The sequence below is a fragment of the Cervus canadensis genome, chromosome 29 (assembly GCF_019320065.1).
Source record: "Cervus canadensis isolate Bull #8, Minnesota chromosome 29, ASM1932006v1, whole genome shotgun sequence".
Taxonomy (NCBI): Eukaryota; Metazoa; Chordata; class Mammalia; order Artiodactyla; family Cervidae; genus Cervus; species Cervus canadensis.
This window is the reverse complement of record NC_057414.1, coordinates 35884272-35908066: the sequence shown is the minus strand read 5'-3', so window position 1 is coordinate 35908066 and position 23795 is coordinate 35884272.

Below are 23795 nucleotides of genomic sequence, written 5' to 3'. Positions count from 1 at the left end.
CTGGTTTCTGAGTCATCTAACTGGAGATGTTGATTCAGGACAGGGTCTGGAAGCAGAAGGAATGCAGACATTTTTAGAAACAATGAACTGGGCAGACACCTCCTTGGTTTTCCCTTCTTATGTGCCATCTTCATGTGAGGGATTGGGCCCAGGTAGGTAGTGAGCCACAAGTCGGACTGTGTAGATATCTGCAAATGAAGGGAGGATGAATTCATAACCCAGTAGCCAGGAGATGGGCAGCTTGCACAGGACCCAGGAAGGAAGGAAGAAACACTGGGAAAAGAATAGTTCCTAACAGAGGGCCAGACTTGCATGAGTCTCTGGTTAAACTTGTAGGTCATGTCTTTCCTGCTGGAATTCTTACTCCAGATGTGCAGTGGATAGAGTTGTACTCACTGGCAATGAGTCACGGGGAGATGGACAGCCTCCCCCAGAGGCCCTGTGATTCCACTCTAACTGTGGGTATCCTTCCAAGCCAGAGAGCAAATGGCAGGTCATCCAACAGTCTAGCCTGGATGAAGGGGCTGTGTTCCCTCTTTGATGCTGCAAGAGACCTTGGAGCTTCAAAGGCCTTGAGTAGGTTACAATCACATTTATGTTTTTCGGGGACTTTGCTTTATGAATCTGGTTGGAGAAAAAGGACAGAAACACAGAACAAGCCTGGACATCTCTGGGTCCCAGCTGATTGTGAGTTGAGTTTCAGCCACCAGGCTTCAGAGTCAGGGGCTGATGTTATTCCCAAGCCACCTTTGGAGAAGGAATAGAGGAAAGAGTTTTTGGGCAGAGAGCAGTGTGGTCAAAAGGCCATGGGAATCACACAGGGCAAGATGAAACAAGAGTGATTACTTGTTTCTTTGCTCTATCAGTTCCTTGGAGTTTCTACACCTGAGAACAAGTACATGGAGTTAGTCAAGGCATTCCTGCTTCCCCTGGCATCTGATGCTCTTGGTGAAAACCAGTCTGTGTACACGTCCCTGAGTCCAGAGCCGATTCTTCCTTGTGATAACCCCAGGTTTGTCCCTCGTAAGAAATTTGATATGGCTCCATGCTGCTGACTCACAACTGAAGTATAGGATGAGGCCATGGTGGTTGACCTGTAGGCCAAGCATGGAAGGATGGTTGGCAGTGGAAGGGTAGCCATTTATTAAGCTTGGTTACCTTGGTTTTTAGCAGGGGCTACTTCCCACATCTAGAATGCTTTTCTCCCAGCTTTTTGCATGGCAGGGTCCTTCTCATCATTTTGCATCATATCCAGTGAGTGTCTCTCAGGTTTTCTATCCCTGGCCACTGCACTCTCACAAGCATGAACTCTGATTCAATAAGTGTCTAGACACTTCCATCGGTCAAAACAATAATTATAGTTACCACACTGGCAAGGTAGGAGAGGGATAAATTGAGAGTTTGAGATTAATATATGTATAATACTACATTTAATAGATAATCAACAAACCTACTGTACAGCACAGGAATTCTGTTCAATAATCTGTAATATTCTGTATGGGATAAGAATCTAAGAAATAATAGATACATGTGTATGTATAAGGGTATTAATTTCCCATACAACTAATATTAATACAATACTGTAAATACACTATACTCCTATATAAATTAAAAGCTCAATTTAGAAAAATTTAAAAAAGGTTACCTGTAGAGACCCATGGGGTTCTTTAGACAGGCAGTATTCCAGATATGATGCTGGAAATGGCAAAGTGAGTGCAGAAATCAAGACATGATATGAGGTTTCATTTTCCTGAACTTTGGTGTCTTTTGCTTCTAGTGTCACCTTTGATTTGTCTTTGGAGGATCTAATACAAGAGCTCAGAGACACCAGCTGGGTGTAGTTGAAGGATGAGTGGGAGGTGCTAGTAGGAGAGTGAATTCCCAGCTTCCCAGCCTTGTGTTGGGACACATTTGAGGCACAACTTATATCCCAAATTCCTTGTGGAAACAGACTGTAGCTTCCCTCTCCACGACTTGCATGAAATCAGACCCAGACTGCTTTTATCCTATGTCATGTCCTGCTTCCTCTGAGACCACACTTGTTTATCTGGGATGATTTTTTTTTTTTTTTTTATTTTGACTGTCCTACGTCTTCATTTCTGCTCAGGACTTCCCTATTTGCAGCAAGCAAGAGTTACTCTGTAACTGCAGCACACTGGTTTTCAATCCTGTCCTTCTCTTTGGCAGATCACAGGCTCTAGTGCACTCAGGCTCAGTAGTTGTGGCCTACCAGGTTAGTTGCCCTGGGGAATTTTCAATCTTCCACAACCAGGTCTCAAATGCATATCTTAAGCACTGGATCAAAAGGCAAAACACTCCGGAAGGAATTTGTAATGCATCACTTTTACATGAATCTTGGCACCATGGCCTATTTATGAGGAGACTGATAGAGGATTGTCCCCTGCTACAAGCAACCTCCTGAGATCAGGACTGATTTAGCTTCCCCTCCCAAGTGTTCTGACAGCATCTTGACTGTCCTGACATGTGGCTTTGTTCTTGCTTGAGTTTCTGAAACCCACACTAGACCACAGCTTCCAGAGGGCAGGGCTGTCACTTGACTCACTTGTAAATATATGTCAGTAGATCTTGTCTCACTCAGACTCTCACGTCAAGACAAGACTAACACAAAGATCAGTTATTCTATTATGAGTGTTAGGTTACAGGTTCACCTACTGTAATCAAACCCTAAATAACAGTCTTAAATACAATAAATTTTCAATTCTCTTTCATATAATGTTTGTGCAGGTCTCTCCACAGAGATGGGAGCCCACTTTTTTCTTGTCACATCTTCCAGCTGTGCTACTTACCTCTGATCTAAAATGGCTACTCCAGCTCCTGTCATTACATCTGCATCCCAGCTCGTGGGACAGAAAATAATACTTCCATTTTGAAGTGACTTATCAACTCTACTCAAATTCCACTGGCCAGAGTATCTTCCATGGTCATAGGAAACCTATGGGTGGTGGGTCCACCAAGGGCAGGGGAATGTGATCCTACTACAGAACATTCATGATGAGTAACAAGGGCCACCGTCCTTCAGTCATGTTCCATCATTCATTTTTCTTTGCTTCTCCCCACACAGCTCTCAGTCTGTCTTGTCCTGCAGATATGGATATGGATGAGGTGATAAGAGAGAAAATGGCCCAGGCTGTACAAATATGAGGAAAACAAGAAAGGAAAGAAGATAAGAAAGTATAAAAATGCAAAATCTATAGGAAAGAAGGCTTGTAATCATAATTTTGCATTTATGCAATTTAAGTATACCTGGGCTTTATGAATCAATTTATAAAATAAAAAGATAAGAGAAATGTAAAATATAAATATATTCAATAATCAGAACAAAATAATAAGGCTGTATCATATTAAACACACAGTAGTTTCAGAATAATGTTTGGATGTGCATTGCAAAAAACTAAAACAACCGTAGCTTCAGCAAGATAAACTTGATTTTTCTCTCCCACTGAAACAAAGCTGGAGGTGGGCCAGCCGGAGCTTGGGTGGTATGCATCTCCAAGGTTACATGATTGTCCAAAACAACTACAGGAGTTCCAGCTATCACAACTAAAATCCAGACAACATTTAGGAAATAGATGGGTAAGGGAAGAGTCTCATCTCTCAGCTAAATCAGCTCCTTGAAAGCAGTCTTCCAAGAAAACCCTCTTCTAGGTCTACTTGCATCGCAAAGTCACCGGTTATGACTAAGAGCATGGGAGGGCAGGAAATGCAGTCCTGTATCTACTGGGCCCATAGCTATATGACAAACCATTTTCAGTTTTGAAAGAGAAGAAGAGAATAGATCATTTGGTAGGTAGCCACATGTGCTTGCCTTAAAGAACAAACCTTTTCTGAATGGATGAGGCTGAATGGCTGGGCACAGTGTGGGAGCCAGGAGGAAGGAGAAGCAATGAGAAACAGCTAGATGGATCTGAACTGTGCTCCAGAAAAAAAAGAGACAGAATGGTCAGTAGAAATCTTCTAAGGACTGAAGTGAGGATTATACATGCCACGTGACACAATTTGTTTTGAAAGCTGCTTTTCCAACTCAGGACCCAAATCTCTTCCAGTTCTTCAGCTTCTAAATACCTTGTCTTTGTTACCTCACATTCTGACCTACCTCTCTCACCTCCCTTATTTCTGTTCACATCACTTCTCCATCTATTCCACTAGCATTGCAAGATCCAGGAGTGAGGAGTTAGCAATACTATCTAGAAGTGGGTAGAAACACAATGACTATTTCTACTTTGGTATTTGTTTGTCCTGATCAAGGTCTTTTGAAGGACTGAGATGGCTAGAATTATGGAGATCTCATGTTTCCTCTAAAATCCCAAACAATGTGACTTCCTTGAACCTGGAGGTAATGTGTTCACTTTTGCATGCACAGGTCTCAGAAGAACAGTATATCCCCTGTATATGAAGAAATTACATTTCAAAAGGGTGTTCAAAAATCCCAGTTTCTTCATAAGTCCAGCAAATTTACTTAGTAGCCAACTAAGTCAATTGGTTATATATTATTGTAGTTTAATAGCTTTATAATGCTTTTCACACAAACAATACATAAAAAACAAGCCCAAACAATAAAACAAACAGTACCTGGATAGGGCATGGAAACCCACTTCAGTATTCTTGTCTGGAGAATCCCCATGGCAAGAGGAGCCTGGCGGACTACAGTCCATAGTTTGCAAAAGTCAGATACAGATGAGCAACTAAGCACAGCTGTAAAAGTAGAGTAGTAGTACCATCTACTTCACCACTGCATTTATGCTTTTCCGTTCAGACAGTGTAGGCTTGAAATGAAAACACTGCACTGTTGTACTCCATACACTTCTGTACATTAAAGTACACAAAACACACCAACTAGTCTGGGATGTGCCCACGAAAATCTGTCTCAGATCTGTGAACTAACTGATGTGATTGTACATGCAAATGCACTTTAACATGTTTGAAAGTTTTCAACTTGAATGTCTGTATGTAACATACTTATGATACAGGTTTTCAGTGAATGTATGTAGTGAAGGAACAAGAAGGGTGAGTAAGGAGCTGCCTGTTCTTTCTCTTTTTGCATGTATTATGGCCACTCTCAGCAGGAATTTCATGGGGTATAATTGAGGCCTTGTATATGGGAACATCCCTGCAAGTGACAGAGGATAAGGATCCCAGGATTTGGTACAAGAGACATGGTTGGTTGAAAAGATCCAGAGGTGCAAAATAGGAGGAAACAACTTTTCACTGGTGTATGTGAAAGACTTGGCAAATATCATCTGGGTTTGTTTGTAGTGATTGAGTGGTGGTTTAGGGGAGCAGTCCCTGTTGCCCAGGATGAGCAAGAGAGGAGAAAAGAGAGGAGACTTAACCGTGACAATCCATCCTGTATCCCAGGTCAAGTGTGTCTAGTATTGAAGAGATGTAAGTCATGTCAATTTATCTGCTCACTCATGAGAAAAATTGGAGTAGTAAAAGAGGGAAGGTCCGCACTGTGCTATCACCTAATTCTTCTTCTGTCCAGTGAATGTTGATTTCTAATGTAATTTCTTTATAAGGAGAGCATATATTTTGTATGATGGAAGACTTCTAATTTACTCTTCCATATAAACATTTGGGGCTGTTCTGGGCCCAGGCACATGGCACCCTGGAGACTGGCAGACTTTAGGCTTGAAAGTGCAGTGTATGGGGGAATCTGCTGTCGTCTGGGCCCTGGATTATATCTTCAGTCTGGGTTCACATCTGAGGGATTAACTCTAGCTGGGTTTAATTCTATCATCGTGCTCTTTATCTTCAATTTGTCTTCAATTTCTCTCAGCACTCTAAGATGTGGTGCCAGTGTCCTCTGTTTCATATGTGCAATCTGCTGTGATTCCCATTTTTTTGTTCTACAGCATCTGTTTTTCCTTCTGGTTACATTACTTTGGTTGATTGTTTTAAACAATGAATTACTGTGCCTTTGAATTATTGTCATATTTCTTGTCCTTGAATTAAGTGAGCTGCTTTGCTAATGGGATCGAAGGTTTCATTGTATCTGGAAAATGTTCAGCCAGTAATTATGAAGTTCTTTTCTCTATTCTCCTTTCACTTCCTGTGGGATTCCATTTACATGTATTTTGGTATTATTTACATATATTTTACATATATTTAGTTTCAAGTCTCTGTGATGGACAATTAATTTTTTCCCAAAGACTTTCCATTCCGATTTTCCATGTCTCTATTTAACATACTCAATGTTCTTCAGCTTCATGAATGAAAGGATTATTGTTCTAGTAAGCATTTTCTTTGTTTTTTTTTTCTAGTAAGCATTTTAATGTCCTTCCTTGCTAATTATTTAATGTATATTTTAACTGTGTTTTTACTAATTGATTTTTCCCTCATTATAGATATTTTCTTGCTTCTTTGCACATTGGAATTTTTTTTCTTTTTAAATGTATTTATTTATCTTAATTAGAGGATAATTACTTTTCAATATTGTGATTGACCTATGACAAATACTTACACAATTCATATGGAAATTTTAAATTGGATATTGAGCATGGTCATTTTTATCCTTTGGATGCTGGATATTTTTTAATTTTTATAAATTACTCCTGGCACTGTGTGCAAACACTGTTAATTTCTTGGAAACAATTGTACTTTTTGAAGGATTGCTATTTACCCTTTTTTGCTGAAAAGAGACCAGCCTTTAGACCAGGTTTACTATTCTCCACTAGCAAGGCAATATTGTCTTCAGGGCCATACTGGTGTCATGGGAATTATGAGTAATTTGCATGCTGGTGGGTGGGGACACAATTAGACCTGGCTCAATTTGAGACTCAAGGATTGCTCCCTATAATATTGACCAGTGCTATCAACTCTCTGCTGAAAACTGGAGGGGTATCCCCTGTACACTGCCACAGATCTCTGTGTGTAGCTGTCTCCTGTGAACTCTAACTATCTAAAGTCTCAAATTTCTCCTGTTAGGGAGACCATTTGTCTCTGCCTAGTTACCACTTCCATGGATGTGTGGGAAATTATTTCCAGAGTTGGGGCAATTGTCTATCTCACCTTACTTGCTTCCCCGTTCAGGAATCCATTCTGTGATGCCTGATGTTTGATGTAAAAAAAGTGCTCTTTCATTTATCTTGTCTACTTTGGAGTTGTTTGAAACAGGAGGATAAATGTGTCCTTTACTCCTTTATGTCGACTAAAATGGATGTCCCCATGCAATCAGAACTCACTGAATGCCTTGTGAATGCTAGGCACTGACTTCTGTGCCTGGGTGCAGACTTGATTGAGGATATGTGTTAGGGCCTTGGGGAGCTCCAGTCTTTCTGGAGAAACTCACCAATTACAAATAGCATTTTCTATGGGGTATGTTCAGTTCAGTTCAGTCTCTCAGTCGTGTCCGATTCTTTGCAACCCTATGGACTGCAGCACAACAGGTTTCCCTGTCCTTCACCAACTCCTGGAGCTTGTTCAAACCCATGTGCATCACGTTGGTGATGCCATCCAACCATCTCATCCTCTGTCGTCCTCTTCTCCTCCTGCCTTCAATCTTTCCCAGTAATAGGGTCTTTTCTAATGAGTACGTTCTTCACATCAGTTGGCCAAAGTATTGGAGCTTCAACTTCAGCATCTTCCAATATCCTTCCAATATATATTCACGATTGATTTCCTTTAGCATTGACTAGTTGGATCTCCTTGTAGTCCAACGGATTCTCAAGAGTCTTGTCCAACACCACAGTTCAAAACCATCAATTTTTCATCGCTCACCATTCTTTATGGTCCAACTGTCACATCCATACACGACAACTGGAAAATTCATAGCTTTGATCATACTGAATTTTTTCAGCAAAGTAATGTCTCTTCTTTTAAAAATTTTGTCTAAGTTTGTCATAGCTTTTCTTCAAACGAACAAGCATCTTTTAATTTCATGGCTGCAGTCATCGTCTGGTAAGTCAGGTGGTCTGGTATTCCCATCTCTTTCAGAATTTTCCTCAGTTTATTGTGATCCACAGAGTCGAAGGTTTTGGCAAAGTCAATAAAGCAGAAATAGATGTTTTTCTGGAATTCTCTTGGTTTTTTGATGATCCAGTGGATGTTGGCAATTTGATCTCTTGTCCCTCTGACTTGTCTAAAACCAGCTTGTACATCTGGAAGTTCTTGGTTCACGTATTGCTGAAGCCTGACTTGGAGAATTTTGAGCTTTGCTTTACTAGCATGTGAGATGAGTGCAATTGTGTGGTAGTTTGAGCATTACTTGGAATTGACTTTCTTAGGGATTGGAATGTAAACTGAACTTTTCCAGTCCGGTGGCCACTGCTGAGTTTTCCAAACTTGCTGGCATATTGGGTGCAGCACTTTCACAGCATCATCTTTCAGGATTTGAAATAGCTCAACTGGAATTCCATCACATCGACTAGCTTCATTCATAGTGATGCTTTCTAAGGCCCACTTGACTTCACATTCCAGGATGTCTGGCTCTAGGTGAGTGATCACACCATTGTGATTATCTGGGTCATGAAGATCTTTTTTGTACAGTTCTTCTGTGTATTTTTGCCACTTATTAATATCTTCTGCTTCTGTTAGTTCCATACCATTTCTGGCTTTTATTGATCCTTTTTTTGCATGAAATGTTCCCTTAGCATCTCTAATTTTCTTGAAGAGATCTCTAGTCTTTCACATTCTCCTCTATTTTATTGTGTTGATTGCCAAGGAAGGCTTTCTTATCTCTCCTGGCTATTCTATGGAACTCTGCATTCAAATGGGAATATCTTTCCTTTTCTCCTTTGCTTTTTGCTTCTCTTCATTTCACAGCTATTTGTAAGGCCTCCTCAGACAACCATTTTGACTTTTTGCATTTCTTTTCCATGGGGATGGTCTTGATCCCTGTCTCCTGTACAATGTTACGAACCTCTGTCCATAGTTCATCAGGCTGTCTGTCTATCAGATCTAGTCCCTTAAATCTATTTCTCACTTCCACTGTATAGTCATAAGGGATTTGATTTAGGTCATACCTGAATGGTCTAGTGGTTTTCCCTACTTTATTCAGTTAAGTCTGAATTTGGCAATAAGAAGTCATGGTCTGAGCCATAGTCAGCTCCCAGTATTGTTTTTCTGACTGCATAGAGCTTCTCCATCTTTGGCTGCAAATAAAATCAATCTGATTTCGGTGTTGACCATCTGGTGATGTCCATGTGTAGAGTCTTCTCTTGTGTTGCTGGAAGAGGGTGTTTGCTATGGCAAGCGTGTTCTCTTGGCAAAACTCTATTAGCCTTTGCCCTGCTTCATTCCATACACCAAGGCCAAATTTGCCTGTTACTCCAGGTGTTTCTTGACTTCCTACTTTTGCATTCCAGTCCCCTATAATGAAAAGGACATCTTTTTTGGGTGTTAGTTCTAAAAATTCTTGTAGGTCTTCATAGAACCGTTCAACTTCAGCTTCCTCAGCATTACTGGTTGGGGCATAGGCTTGGATTACCATGATACTGAATGGTTTGCCTTGAAAACAGAGATCATTCTGTCGTTTTTGAGATAGCATCCAAGTACTGCATTTCAGACTCTTTTGTTGACTATAATAGCTACTCCATTTCTTCTAAGGGATTCCTGCCCACAGTAGTTGATATAATGGTCATCTGAGTTACATTCACCCATTCCAGTCCATTTTAGTTCGCTGATTCCTAGAATGTTGACATTCACTCTTGCCATCTCCTGTTTGACTACTTCCAATTTGCCTTGATTCATGGACCTATCATTCCAGGTTCCTATGCAATATTGCTCTTTACAGCATCAGACCTTGCTTCTATCACCAGTCACATCCACAACTGGGTATTGCTTTGCTTTGGCTCCATCCCTTCATTATTTCTGGAGTTATTTCTCCACTGATCTCCAGTAGCATATTGGGCACATACTGACCTGGGGAGTTCCTCCTTCAGTATCCTATCATTTTGCCTTCTCATACTGTTCATGGGGTTCTCAAGGAAAGAATACTGAAGTGATTTGCCATTCCCTTCTCCAGTGGACCACATTCTGTCAGACCTCTCCATCATGACCCAACCGTCTTGGGTGACCCCACACGGCATGGCTTAGTTTCATTGAGTTAGACAAGACTGTGGTCCGTGTGATCAGATTGGTTGCGCTTCTGTGATTATGGTTTTAGTGTGTCTGCCCTCTGATGCCCTCTCTCAACACCTGCCATCTTACCTGGGTTTCTCTTACCTTGGACGTGGGGTATCTCTTCACGGCTGTTCCAGCAAAGTGCAGCCACTGCTCCTTACCTTGGACGAGGGGTATCTTCTCATGGCTGCCACTCCTGACCTTGAGCATGGAGTAGCTCCTCTCGGCCATCCTGTGCCCACACAGCAGCCACTTCTTGAAGGTGGGGTTGCTCCTCTAGGTCACGGACACTGACCTCGGGTGTGAGTCAGCTCCTCTCTTGCAGGGTCCCTGACCTCCGGGGTGGGGTAGTTCCTCTCGGCCGCCGCCCCTTTCCTCAGACGTGGGGAAGCTCCTCTCGGCCGCTGCTCCTGCGCTGTCACAGCCTGGTGCTCTCAGTCACTACCGCTGACCTTGGGTGAGAGGTAGCTCCTCACAGTCACACTTCTGCGTGGTCCATTGAGGCCGGCGCACTTCCAGAAGGTTTTTTTTCCAGAGACTATCCTCAAGCAGGATACATTATTGTTATATAATCCTAAGGAATGTAGAGGGACAAGAAAATGTTGTCCTTTCTTCATCCTTGAGAATTGCAGACCCCTCTCTTTGGGGACCCTGGACTTCTTATCAATCTGCCTAGGAATAGACTCTCTCATTCCCCTCTTTTCTTTTAGGAGAATTATTTTCCCAAGGGAAAGGGCCTTTGTTTTCATTCCATAACTACTTCCAGCTCTTTAGGGGCCTGGTCCCTAAATTGTTAAGGCAACATATTCTCCAAACCCTCATATTGAGGGTCTCTGACCCAGGGCCCTAAGTAATGGAGGAGGCTGTGGCACTCATAGGAGATCAGACAACCATTTGTAACTTAAAAGCTTTCATTCGGATAGAAACAAATCCAATTACCTAGTTACAGATGCAGGGAACAAACAGCAAAAATAGAACAATCAGAATTACTGTCATTAAGATAGTTTTCCACCATGGGGAACTAGTTATCGTCTCCCAAATTGAGGCAACTAAGGCTTCAGGAGTCTCCATAGCCCTAATCATCTTGGTCATGCGTTTAGTAAAATGAGTAACATTAGTGCTCATATCAGGTATATAAGTACAGCGTTGGGTATGAAAAATAGCACAAGTTCTTTCTTGCACAGCTGGCAGAATATCTAAAGCTAATCTGTTTTATAAAACCGCCTTTCTAATTTGTGCTTGTTCAGCATTAAGATCTAAAATAGCTTTTTGAGAATCGTGTAATGCTTGTTGAGTAAAATTAGTCAAAGTATCCACTTGTAGCATAACATCTGTAGTTCCCAAAGAGGGAACAAACACTGCAGCCAAATAATCATACCAGTGAAATACAGACCTTGCCCACTGAGTTTTAAGGTGGGGTAAATTAGCAGGCTTTTCCGGAAGCTTTGAAAATATAAAGCCGTGAGTAAAGACCAGACCTAGGGTGCATCTCCCTATCCAACCAGGGGTAAGCCATGCCCATAGGTAAGAGCCACATATCCAATACATCCCAATTGGAGCAAGCCAGCATGACTGTGATATCCAGTCCTAATCAGTGCATGGCTAGACAAAGAGAAGACATGAATTGGGGTTGGAACACACGGGAATTATTATACTGTATATTTCCTGAGGCAAAAATCCCAAGTGTTTTGAATCACTGTAATTAAGTTGCCGACTAACTTCTGACGATGGCTCTCTTTGTTCCTATCATATAGGGGCAGTAGATATTAGACATCCTTTTTCAGGAGTTAACCATATAACCTCATCCCATATTTGATAGACACCAGGCAAAAAACCATTAGATCTAGACCTGTTTACCTTATATGTAGCAAAATAGTCATTGAACAGAGACAAAGTGTAATCAAATTAAAAGTCACACTATATCCATAGTTAAAGTACAACGTGTTGCACCCTTCCATTTTAAGGTTGTTATATTTCTTCAGATGAAGAAGTGGCATCACATATGATTGTTGTCAAAGGTATTCGCAGACTTGGAGAAAGTATTTCCTTGAAGTGGAGATGTCCACCATGGGAAGCCTTCCACTGATGAGGAGGGGAGTGCTCCACAGACCCAGCTATTAGACTGATTGTGAAATGCTGCATAGGAGTGAGCCCAGGACAGGAAGGCATTTTCTTGAGGATCAAATGGAAGACTCAGGATTTTTGGAGTAAGCATAAGTAGGCTCACATAGATTACCAGGCCCATCTGAAAAGTACAAACTCAGAGCATAGAAAGTAAAGACATAAAATGAAGTAATTTAGTTCTGGTCAGGGTGCAACCTCTTAACTTGATGTGATGTACCCACAAATCAATTTCTGGCCCTTTGACAGCTGTGGGAGAAGAAAGAATAACCCGGTAAGGGCCTTCCCATCAGTGCTCGAGGGATGGGCCCCTAGGCCCCAATGTTTTTATGAGGAACTCAGTTCCTGGCTCAAATAGAGGCTTGTTTGACTGAGAGCCTTGATCAGGAGTCATCTCTGGGAGTTCTGTTAATGCCTGTTGAAAAACCGAGAGCTGAGTTACATAACTATTTAATTCCAAGTCTTCAGGGTCTATGACAATGTCTGTGCATAAGAAAGGCCTTCCATAAATACATTCAAAGGGGGGCAGTCCCTACTTTTTGGGGGCAGTTCACACCCACATTAAAGATATGGTATGAGATTAAACTAATTGTCCTGGGTCTCTTGAGTTAATTTGCACACAAGTTTTTTTTTTTTTTTTTTTTATTGTTGTCTTTTTTTTTAATTTTATTGAAGTATAGTTGATTTACAATGTTGTGTTAGTTTCAGGCCTACTGCAAAGTGAATCACTTATATGTACACATTTATCCACTCCTTTTCAGATTCTTTCCCATATTGGATATTACAGAGTACTGAGTATAGCTCCCTCTGTTATTCAGTAGGCCCTTATTAACTATTTTATATATAGTACTGCATATATGTCAACTCTGGTCTCTCAGTTTATCCCTCCCATGCCTTACCCTCTGGTAACCATAAGTTTGTTTTCTACATCTATAACTCTATTTCTGTTTGTAGATAAATTTGTTTGTACTCTTTTTTTTAATTCTACATAGAAGCAAAATCATTTATTTGTTTTTCTTTGTCTGACTCACTTCATTAAGTAGGACAATCTTTATATCCATTCATGTTTCTTCAAATGGCATTATTTCAGCTTTTTTATGTCTGAGTAATAGTCCACTGCAGGCTTCACAGGTGGTGCTAGTGGTAAAGAATCCACTATGCAGAAGACATAAGAGATGCAGGTTTGACCCCTGTGTTGGGAAGAACCCCTAGAAGAGGGCGTGGCAATCCACTCCAGTATGATTGCCTGGAGAATCCCATGGACAGAGGATCATGGTAGGTTACAGTCCTCATGGTCAGAAAGAGTCAGTCACAATTGAAGAAATGTAGCACACACATTTCGCTGTATATGTCTTCTTTATATATCTTCTGTACCACATTTTTATACATTCCTCCACTGATGAACATTTAGGTTGATTCCATGCCCTCGCTAGTGTAAATATTGCTGCAATGAACATTAGGGTTCATGTATCTTTTCAAATTATGGCGTTCTCTGGATATATATCTAGGAGTCAGAATGATGGATGATGCGGTAGCATTATTTTTAGGTTTTTTTTTTTTTCTTCATTTATTTTTATTAGTTGGAGGCCAATTACTTTACAATATTGTAGTGTTTTTTGTCATACATTGACATGAATCAGCCATGGATTTACATGTATTCCCCATCCTGATCCCTTCTCCCACCTCCCTCTCCACCTGATTCCTCTGGGTCTTCCCAGTGCACCAGGCCCGAGCACTTGTCTCACGCATCCCACCTGGGCTGGTGATCTGTTTCACCCTAGATAATATACATGTTTTGATGCTGTTCTCTCGAAACACCCCACCCTTGCCTTCTCCCACAGAGTCCAAAAGACTGTTCTGTACATCTGTGTCTATAATTCTGTTTTGCATATAGGGTTATCATTACGATCTTTCTAAATTCCATATATATGCGTTAGTATACTTTATTGGTCTTTATCTTTCTGGCTTACTTCACTCTGTATAATGGGCTCCAGTTTCATCCATCTCATTGGAACTGATTCAAATGAATTCTTTTTAATGGCTGAATAATATTCCATGGTGTATATGTACCACAGCTTCCTTATCCATTCTTCTGCTGATGGGCATCTAGGTTACATCCATGTCCTGGCTATTATAAACAGTGCTGCGATGAACTTCGGGGTGTTTGTGTCTCTTTCAGATCTGGTTTCCTAAGTGTGTATGCCCAGAGTGGGATTGCTGGATCATATGGCAGTTCTAATTCCAGTTTTTTGAGAAATCTCCACACTGTTTTCCATAGCGGCTGTACTAGTTTGCATTCCCACCAACAGTGTAAGAGGGTTCCCTTTTCTCCACACCCTCTCCAGCATTTATTGATTGTAGACTTTTGGATAGCAGCCATCCTGACTGGCATGTAATGCTACCTCACTGTGGTTTTGATTTTCATTTCTCTGATAGTTAGTGATGTTGAACATCTTTTCATGTGTTTGGGAGCAATCTGTATTTCTTCTTTGGAGAAATGTCTGTTTAGTTCTCTGACCCATTTTTTGATTGGGCCATTTATTTTTCTGGAATTGAGCAGCAGGGGTTGCTTGTATATTTTTGAGATAAATCCTTTGTTTGTTGCTTCATTTGCTATTATTTTCTCCCAATCTGAGGGCTGTCTTTTCACCTTGCTTATAGTTTCCTTTGTTGTGCAAAAGCTTTTAAGTTTCATTAGGTCCCATTTGTTTATTTTTGCTTTTATTTCCAATATTCTGGGAGGTGGGTCATAGAGGGTCCTGCTGTGATTTATTTCAGAGAGTGTTTTGCCTATGTTCTCCTCTAGGAGTTTTACAGTTTCTGGTCTTACATTTAGATCTTTAATACATTTTAAGTTTATTTTTGTGTATGGTGTTAGAAAATGTTCTAGTTTCATTCTTTTACAAGTGGTTAACCAGTTTTCCCAGTACCACTTGTTAAAGAAGTTGTCTTTTTCCCATTGTATATCCTTGCCTCCTTTGTCAAAGATAAGTTGTCCATAGGTTCGTGGATTTATCTCTGGGCTTTCTATTCTGTTCCATTGATCTATATTTCTATATTTCTGTCTTTGTGCCAGTACCATACTGTCTTGATGACTGTGGCTTTGTAGTATAGTCTGAAGTCAGGCAGGTTGATTCCTCCAGTTGCATTCTTCTTTCTCAAGATTACTTTGGCTATTCAAGGTTTTTTGTATTTCCATACAAATTGGGAAATTATTTTCTCTAGTTCTGTGAAAAATACTGTTGATAGCTTGATAGGTATTGCATTGAATCTATAGATTGCTTTGGGTATAATAGCCATTTTGATAATATTGATTCTTCCAATCCATGAACACGGTATGTTTCCCCATCTGTTTGTGTCCACTTTGATTTCTTTCATCAGTGTTTTATAATATTTTTATGTATAGGCCTTTTGTTTCTTTAGCTAGATATACTCCTATGTATTTTATTCTTTTGGTTCAATGGTGAATGGTATTGTTTCCTTAAACAATCTAAACAATCTTAAAAAATATAAAATGGCAGAGAAATACCCAACAGGTAAAGGAATATGAGAAATGCCCACCAAGTCAAACAAAAGAGGAGGAGATAGGGAATCTACCTGAAAAAGAATTTAGAATAATGATAATAAAAATGATCCAAAAACTTGAAAATAAAATGCAGTTACAGATGAATAGCCTGGAGACAAAGATTGAGAAGATGCAAGAAATGTTTAATAAGTACCGAGAAGAAACAAAAAAGCATCAATTAAAAATGAATAATGCAATAAATGAGATAAAAAACACTCTGGAGGGAACCAACAGTAGAATAAAGGGGGCAGAAGATATGATAAGTGAGGTAGAAGATAAAATGATGGAAATAAATGAAGCAGAGAGGAAAAGAGAAAAAATAATCAAAAGAAATGAGGACAACCTCAGGGACCTCTGGGACAATGTGAAACACCCCAACATTCAAATCATAGGAATACCAGAAGAAGAAGACAGAAATAAAGGCCATGAGAAAATACTTGAGGAGATAATACCTGAAAATTTCCCTAAAATGGGGAAGGAAATAGCCACCGAAAACCAAGAAACCCAGAGAGCCCCAAACAGGATAAACCCAAGTCAAAACACCCCAAGACACATATTAATGAAATTAACAAATATCAAACACAAAGAACAAATATTAAAAGCAGCAAGGGAGAAACAACAAATAACAAACAAGGGGATTCCCATAAGGATAACAGCTGATCTTTCAATAAAAACCCTTCAGGCCAGAAGGGAATGGCAGGAAGTAATGAAAGAGAATAACCTACAACCTAGATTACTGTACCCAGCAAGGATCTCATTCAGATATGAAGGAGAATTCAAAAGCTTTACAGACAAGCAAAGGCTGAGGGAATTCAGCACCACCAAACCAGCTCTTCAACAAATGCTAAAGGATCTTCTCTAGACAGGAAACACAGAAAGGTTGTTTAAATGTGAACCCAAAACAGCAAAGTAAATGGCAACGGTACCATACCTATCAGTAATTACCTTAAATGTAAATGGGCTGAATGCCCAAACCAAAAGACAAAGACTGGCTGAATGGATACAAAAACAAGACCCCTATATATGCTGTCTACAAGAGACCCACCTCAAAAAAAGGGACACATACAGACTGAAAGTGAAGGGCTGGAAAAAAATATTTCACGCAAACGGAGACCAAAAGAAAGCAGGAGTCGCAATACTCATATCGGATAAAAGAGACTTTCAAATAAAGGATGTGAAAAGAGGCAAAGAAGGACACTACATAATGATCAAAGGATCAATCCAAAAAGAAGATATAACAATTATAAATATATATGCATCCAACATAAGAGCACCACAATATGTATGGCAAACACTAACGAGTATGAAAGAGGAAATTAGTAGTAACACAATAATAGTGGGAGACTTTAATACCCCACTCACAACTATGGATAGATGAACTAAACAGAAAATTAACAAGGAAACACAAACTTTAAATGACACAATGGACCAGCTAGACCTAATTGATATCTATAGGACATTTCACCCCAAAACAATCAATTTCACCTTTTTCTCAAGTGCACACGGAACCTTCTCCAGAATAGATCACATCCTGAGCCATAAATCTAGCCTTGGTAAATTCAAAAAAATTGAAATCATTCCAGTCATCTTTTCTGACCACAGTGCAGTAAGATAGATCTCAATTACAGGAAAAAAAAATATTAAAAATTCAAACATATGGAGGCTAAATAACACACTTCTGAATAACCAACAAGTCATAGAAGAAATCAAAAAAGAAATCAAAATATGCATAGAAATGAATGAAAATGAAAACACAACAACCCAAAGCCTATGGGGCACTGTAAAAGCAGTGCTAAAGAGAAGGTTCATAAAAAAACAGGCTTACCTCAAGAAACAAGAAAAAGTCAAATAAATAGCCTAGCTCCCCACCTAAAGCAACTAAAGAAGGAAGAAATGAAGAACCCCAGGGTTAGTAGAAAGAAATAAATCTTAAAAATTAGGGCAGAAATAAATGCAAAAGAAACTAAAGAGACCATAGCAAAAATCAACAAAGCTAAAAGCTGTTTGTTTGTTTTTTTTTTGAAAAAAATAAACAAAATTGACAAACCATTAGCAAGACTCATTAAGAAACAAAGGGAGAAGAACCAAATTAACAAAAATAGAAATGAAAATGGAGAGATCACAACAGACAACTCTGAAATACAAAGGATCATAAGAGACTACTACCAGCAGCTCTATGCCAATAAAATGGACAACTTGGAAGAAATGGACAAATTCTTAGAGTAGTATAACTTTCCAAAACTGAACCAGAAAGAAATAGAAGATCTAACAGGCCCATTACCAGCAAGGAAAATGAAACTGTAATCAGAAATCTTCCAGGAAACAAAAGCCCAGGACCAGATGGTTTCACAGCTGAATTCTACCAAAAATTTAAAGAAGAGCTAACACCTATCTTACTTAAACTCTTCCAGAAAATTGCAGAAGAAGGTAAACCCAAACTAATTCTATGAGGCCACCATCACCCTAATGCCAAAACCAGACAAAATTGAGAGGATTTTTGAGAATCACTGGCTACTGTCATATTTGGATTCTGGCATATGGGGAACCTGCCCAGCGTTTGTATAAACTTATAGCTGAAAGTCAGCAGGCCCAAACTGATGAACTGCTTTGGTCTCCAGCTACTCAAAAGGCTTTTAAGGTTCTTCAGATTGCCCTCCTGCAAGCTCCTGCTCTGAGTTTGCCCACAGGGTCAGAATTTAATTTGTTTGTCACTGAAAGAAAAGGTGTGGCCTTGGGAGTTTTGACACAAACCTCAGGAGCAACCTGTCTCTTATCTAAGGAGAGAATTAGATGTAATTTCACATGGGTGGCCCCACTGCCTAAGAGTAATTGGGGCAGTGGCTTTATTAGCAACTGAAGCTTTAAAAATGAAACCTTACTATATTGACTTCTCATGATGTGAGGGGAATCTTAAATTCTAAGGTTAATATTTGGATGACAGACAGTAGACTTCTTAAATATCAGTCGTAGTTGTTAGAAGGACCAGTAACTAACCTTAAAGTCAGTGGAAATTTAAATCCCACCACTTTCCTTCCTGAGAAGGAAAATGAAACACCTGATCATGATTGTTCCCAACTCCTAACTGTGAACTATGAGGATCGGGAGGATCTAATGGATACCCCATTAGACAATCCTGACATGGAAATATTTACTGATGGCAGTCCTCTTGTTTGGGATGGAGAGTGTAAAGCAGGTTATGCTGTGGTGACTGCTGAACAGGTTTTAGAAGAAAAATCTCTCCCCCAGGGAAGCAGTGCTCAGTTAGTGGAGCTTGTGGTTCTGATCCAAGCTCTAGAGTTAAGCAATGGGCAGTAGGTAAATATCTACCCTGATTCTAAGTATGCTTATTTGATTTTACATGCTCATGCTGCAATATGGAAAGAAAGACAGTTTAAAACAGCAACAGGAGAACTTATTAAATGTTTCAGAGAGATCCAAGACTTTTAACTGCTATATATTGTCCTAAAGAAGTAGCTGTTATGCATTGCAAAGGACACAACAGGGATGGAAGTAAGTAGCTTAAGGTAATCAGCTGGTTGACTGTCAAGCCAGAAAAGTGGCACTTTATGAAACCCCTTCACTATAAATGCCTTTGATCTGGACAGGTCCTGTGGAACAGGAAAAACCACAATATACTGAGGAAGAATTAGAAAGATATGAGAAAAGAGGAGCAAAGTTTACTCATAAAGAATGGTTCCAGTCTGAGAATGGATGATTAATAATTCCTAAAAGCGTTCAATGGAAAATTCTTAAGGGTTTACACCAGAGTTTTCATTTGGGTGCAGAGAGTACTTACCAGATGGCTTCTCGTTTGTTTGAAGGTAAAAAAATAATGAAAACTTTAAAGAACATTATCAAAAGATGTGAGGTATGTCAGGAAAAAAAAAAAAAAAAAACAAAGACTGAAAATCTAGCAAAATCTGGATTACAATAAAGTGGAAAGTATCCTGGAGAGGACTGGGAAATTGATTTTACTCATATGCAAAAAAACTAACAGATATTCTTGCTTACAAGTTTGGGTGGATATGTTACTGGATGGATTGAGGCTTTTCCATGTCGTAGTGAATAAGCTAAGAAGGTTATAAAGATTTTAATCCATGAAATTATCCCCAGGTTTGGACTGCCACAGAGCCTTAAGAGTGACAATGCCTCCTCCTTTAAAGCTGCTGTAACTCAGGGGGTGTCTAAAGCTCTAGGAATAGAGTATCACTAACACTGCTCCTGGAGACCCCAATCCTCAGGACAGGTTGAAAAAGCTAATGACATTATCAAAAGACATGTGTGCAAATTAACTCAAGAGATGCCAGACAATTGGATTAAAGTCCTACCCATAGCTTTAATGAGGGCTCAAAATGCCCCCACAAAGGAGGGACTGTCCCCCTTTGAATGTATTTATGGAAGTCCTTTCTTATGCACAGACACTGTTATAGACCCTGAAGCCTTGGAGTTAACTACTTATGTAACTCAGGTATCAGTTTTTCAACAGGCATTAACAGAACTCCCAGAGACGACTTCTGACCCAGTCTCTGACTCAAGCAAGCCTCTATTTGAGCCAGGAACTGAGGTCCTCAATAAAACACTTGGGCCTAGGGGCCTGCCCCTGGAGCCCCACTAGGAAAGCCCTTACCAGGTTATTCTGTCTTCTCCCACAGCTGTCAAAGTGCCAGGAATTGATTCGTGGGTACATCACACTGGACATAAGAGGTGGAACCCTGACCAGAACTAAGTGACTTCAGTTTAAGTCTTTACTTTCTATGCTCTGACTTTGTACTTTTCAGATGGGCCTGATAATCTATGTGAGCTTACTTATGCTTACTCCAAAAATCCTGAGTCTGCCGTTTGATCCTCAAGACAATGCCTTCCTGTCCTGGGCTCACTCCTATGCAGCATTTCACAATCAGTCTAACTGCTGGGTCTGTGGAGCACTCCCCTCCTCATCAGTGGAAAGCTTCCCATGGTGGACATCTCCACTTCAAGGAAATGCTTTCTCCAAGTCTGCGAATACTTTCGACAGCAATGATACGTGATGCCTCTTCTTCATCTGAAGAAATCTAACAACCCTAAAATGGAACTAGTGCAACACGTTGTACTTTAACTATGGATATAATGTGACTTTTAATTTTGATTATACATTGTATCGGTTCAATGACTATTTTGCTACATATAAGGCAAATAGGTCTAGATCTAATGGTTTTTTTACCTGACATCTATCAAATATGGAATGAGATTATACGGTTAACTCCTGAAAAAGGACGTCTAATATACACTGCCCCCATATGCTGGGAACAAATAGAGCCATCCCCTGAAGTTAGTCAGAACCTTAATTATACTGATTGGAAACACTTCAGATTTTTGCCTCAGGAAATATGCAATATAATCATTCCCTTGTGTTCCAACTACAAAAGGTCCTCCTTTTGTCTGCCAGGCACTAATTGGGACTGGATATCTCAGTCACGCTGACTTGCTACAATGGGGACTTATTGGATATGTGGCTCTTACCTATGGGCGTAGCTTCCCCCTGGATGGATAGGGAGATGCACCCTAGGTCTAGCCTTTACTCATGGCTTTATATTTTCAGTGCTTCCAGAAAAGCCTGCTACTTTACCCCACCTTAAAAGCCAGTGGGAAAGGTCTATATTTCACTGCTATGATTATTGGGCTACAGTGTTCATTCCCTCTTTGCAAACTACAGATGTTATGCCATGAGTGAATGCTTTGACTAATTTTACTCAACAGGCATTACACGATTCTCAAAAAGCTATTTCAGCTTTTAATGCTGAACAAGCACAAATTAGAAAGGTGGTTTTACAAAACAGATTAGCTTTAGCTATTCTGCCAGCTGTGCAAGGAGGAACTTGTGCCATTATTCACACCCAATGCTGTACTTATATACCTGATATGAGCACTAATGTTACTCATTTTACTAAACACATAACCAAGATGTTTGGGGCTATGGAGACTCCTGAAGCCCCAATTACCTAACTTTCAGGGACGTTAACTAGTTCCCCATGGTGGAAAACTATCTTAATGACAATAATTCTGATTGTTCTATTTTTGCTGTTTGTTCCTTGCATCTGTAACTATATAACTGGACTTGTTTCTAGTCGAATGAAGGCTTTTAAGTTACAAGTGGGTGTCCGAGCTCCTATGAGTACACAGCCTCCTCCAACTATTACTTGGGGTCCCTGGTCAGAGACCCTCAAAATGAGGGTTAGGAAAATTTATCACTTCAACAATTTAGGGACCACACCCCTAAATAGCAGGAAGTAGTTATGGAATGAAAATAAAACACCTTTTCCTCGGCAACATAATTCTCCTAAAAGAAAAGGCGGGAATGACAGAGCCAATTCCTAAGCAGATTGATAAAAAGACCAGGGGTCTCCAAGGAGAGAGTGGTCTGGAATTTTCAAGGAGGAAGAAAAGACAAACTGTTTTTGTCCCTCTACATTCCTTAGGATTATATAACAATAATGTATCCTTCACGAGGACAAGCTCTGCAAATAAACCTTCTGGCTAATCCTGTTATCTTAAGGTGTAATTTATGGGAGTAGGTCTAGTGAGGTCTTTATAACCTTCAGACATTCTTTTGATTCACTGTAATAACTAATTAGAGAGTATATAACTCCATGGCTAACACTAGCAAGGGGGTACTCTTTCTGCCCCCTTCTGATGCCTATGTCAGTAGCTTTCTCTATCTCCTTTATACTTTAACAAAACTTTAATACACAAAAGCTTTGAGCGAACAAGCCTCATCTCTGGGCCCAGATTGAATTCTTCTCCTCCAGAGTCCAAGAATCCCAGAATCTTTGCATGGTTCAGCAACAATGTTTCTTTGTCACCTTGCTTATTTAAATTACATGCTGAGTGTATATCATGTGAAATGCCCAACTGGATGAAGCACAATCTCAAATCACGATTGCTGGGAGAAATATCAATAACCTCAGATATGCAGAAGACACCACCCTAATGGCAGAAAGTGAAGAGGAACTAAAGAGTCACTTGATGAAAGTGAAAGAGGAGGGTAAAATATCAGGCTTAAACTCCACATTCAGAAAGTGAAGATCATGACATTTGGTCCCATCACTTCATGGCAAATACATGGGGAAACAATGGAAACAGTGAGAGACTTTATTTTTGGGAGCTCCAAAATCACTGCAGACAATGACTGCAGCCATAAAATTAAAAGATGCTTGCTCGTTTGAAGAAAAGCTATGAGAAACCTAGACAAAATTTTTAAAAGAAGAGACATTACTTTGCTGAAAATGTTCAGTATGATCAAAGCTATGATTTTCCGGTTGCCATGTATGGATGCGACAATTGGACCATAAAGAATGGTGAGTGATGAAGAATTGATGGTTTTGAACTGTGGTGTTGGACAAGACTCTTGAGAATCCATTGGACTACAAGGAGATCCAACCAGTCAATGCTAAAGGAAATCAATCGTGAATATATTTATTGGAAGGAGCGATGCTGAAGTTGAAGCTCCAATACTTTGGCCAACTGATGTGAAGAACATACTCATTAGAAAATACCCTATTACTGGGAAGGATTGAAGGCAAGAGGAGAAGAAGACAACAGAGGATAAGATGGTTGGATGGCATCACCGACTCAATGCACATGAGTTTGAACAAGCTCCAGGAGTTGGTGAAGGACAGAGAGACCTGGCGTGCTGCAGTCCATGGGGTTGCAAAGAGTCGGACATGACTGAGCGACTGAACTGAACTGAACATACCCCATAGCAAATGCTATTTGTAATTGGCATGTTTCTCCAGAAAGACTGGGTCTCCCCAAGGCCCCAACACATATTCCCAATCAAGTCTACACCCAGGCACAGAAGTCAGTGCTTGGCATTCACAAGGCATTCAGTGAGTTCTGATTGCAGGGAGACCTCCATTTTAGTCTACATAAAGAAATAAAGGAGACATTTATCCTCCTGTCTCAAACAACTCCAAAGTAGACAAGATAAATGAAAAAGCAGTTTGTTACATCAAACATCAGGCAACAGAGAATGGATTCCTGAGCAGAGGAG